The sequence below is a fragment of the Schistocerca piceifrons genome, chromosome 4 (assembly GCF_021461385.2).
Source record: "Schistocerca piceifrons isolate TAMUIC-IGC-003096 chromosome 4, iqSchPice1.1, whole genome shotgun sequence".
Lineage (NCBI taxonomy): Eukaryota > Metazoa > Arthropoda > Insecta > Orthoptera > Acrididae > Schistocerca > Schistocerca piceifrons.
Window position 1 is genome coordinate 548878254 of NC_060141.1, and position 2225 is coordinate 548880478.

Consider the following 2225-nt stretch of genomic DNA (forward strand, 5'->3'; position numbering starts at 1 on the left):
TAGGTCGTACATCGTATATATGAATATATAAAGGAGACTGACATTGTGTGCCGGACCGAGACTCGAACACGGGACCTTTGCCTTTCGCGGGCAAGTGCTCTACCAACTGAGCTACCCAAGCACAACTCACGCCCCGTCCTCACAGCTTTACTTCTGCCAGTACCTCGTCTCCTACCTTCCAAACTTTACAGAAGCTCTCCTGCGAACTTTGCAGAACTAGCACTCCTGAAAGAAAGGGTATTGCGGAGACATGGCTTAGCCACAGCCTGGGGGATGTTTGTAGAATGAAATTTTCGCTCTACAGCGGAGTGTGCGCTGATATGAAACTTCCTGGCAGATTAAAACTGTGTGCTGGACCGAGACTCGAACTCGGGACCTTTGCCTTTCACGGGCAAGTGCTCTACCAACTGAGCTACCCAAGCACGACTCACGCCCCGTCCTCACAGTTTCAATTCCGCCAGTACCTCGTCTCCTACCTTCGAAACTTCACAGAACCTCTCCTGCGAACCTTGCAGAACTAGCACTCCTGAAAGAAAAAGCACTTGCCATCGAAAGGCAAAGGTTCAAATGGTTCTGAGCACTATGGGACTTAACTTCTGTGGTCATCAGTCCCCTAGAACTTAGAACTACTTAAACCTAACTAATCTAAGGACAGCACACAACACCCAGTCATCGCGACTCAGAGAAAATCCCTGACCCCGTCGGGAATCGAACCCGGGAACCCGGGCGTGGGAAGCGAAAACGCTACCGCACGACCACGAGATGCGGACAGAGGAGAAGACAGTATTAGAGTATATTAGCGAGAGGACCGCCTTTTGCCGTCCTAGTGTCTGAAAGAGTTTATTTGTGGCTGGAGTTCTTCCATCGTCACAGACAAGTACGAGAACCATCGCTCCGACGCACCGGACGCAGTACATACGGTGATATCGCAAATTGCTTCGACTTATTGAGGCTAAAAAAGCTAAACAGCTGTGATCACGTTAGTTTATTTCCACTGAGGTTCCACACCACCGTAGATCATCTTTGAAAGTAGTGTCTTCTAGTGTTTGGTATGTAGATGATGTCAGTCATTTCGCGTTACTGATAACAGACCGCGCAGTCATAATAATGGTCAGAGTTGGGCAATTGATTAGTAATTTACTTACGAAATGTAAACTTTGTAATCTAAAGTTTTTTTCAATCTACAATAAATACATAAGCAGGAACAACGTTTATTATTTAGTAGGATCTGTTGCCTTCGTTATTCATTTATGTTTAGATTGTTATTTATAGGATTAAGAGGTCCTAAGATCTGCTTCAGGGAGTAGTCAGACAGGGCCAAATCTTCATTTTAGCGTTTATTATTTTTCGTTGCGCAAATTCATTTTACACCCGCCTGGAGTAGCATCTTGGATGATGACAGACGACTCGCCCAACGACTCACCATGCTTTTGTTCACATCCAGGTCTCCGTAAGACATTTTGCAAGCGCCTATGAATATCTGTGCTGTTCTGGTTTTTCGCCAAAAGAAACTCAATGAGAGATCTCTGCTTGGAACGAGCCTCCGTCGCAAATTTTGAAGCCTACGTGTAGCCCCGCCATCTATCGGAACGTCATGAAACTATAGGGCCTGAAGCGGGACTATTTCACAATGTCCCACAACGAGTTCCGCTGTTTTTAAAAATAGGAATTGGCTGAGAAAAGGAATGTGCTGCATTACTTACTAGACGCCACTCATATTATTATGTCTCTATCAGACACATAAGTGGTTTTATCAGAAGGCGTATTATAGCGACGACCTAATGGTGTCAGTGAACACGGAATATTAACGTGTACACTGGAGATGGCAAAGCACGATGAGCTGTGGTAAAATTTGCTCTTTCGAAGATAGCGCCGCGGCAAGTAGTGTAAAAAGCAGTCGCCCTCCCTTTCTGGCGGTGGCGCCGCTGTGGCAATCGCAGCTTTTGTGTCTCCCTCTCGTGGGAAAGGGGAAAGCTTGCCGGTTCACGTGCCTTTAAGGGGCGCTATGAGCTCGCCAAGTGGTCAGTTGATCAGCCGGGTCAGTGTGGGGCAGTCAGTGTCTGTCTGTCGTCCGGAGTGCTAGTATGTGTTAGGCCGCCAGTCTGCTCGAGTTTGTTCAGGTAATGGTCATTGGCGGTTGGATCGATCGATTGGTCGGTCGCGCACAAGGTGACTTGTCTGCCTTGAGCGTCGGCGCATGTGAGGTCGCCACGTCAGTCCAGTGG

At 47.6% G+C, this 2225-nt stretch overlaps 1 non-coding gene across 1 annotated transcript; it reads right to left on the reverse strand.

Moving 5' to 3' along the window:
• Positions 1-348: 348 nt before the first annotated feature.
• On the reverse strand, positions 349-423 carry Trnas-uga. The gene has a single exon. It is a non-coding gene; the product is annotated as a tRNA-Ser (tRNA).
• Between the last annotated feature and the right edge of the window lie 1802 nt (positions 424-2225).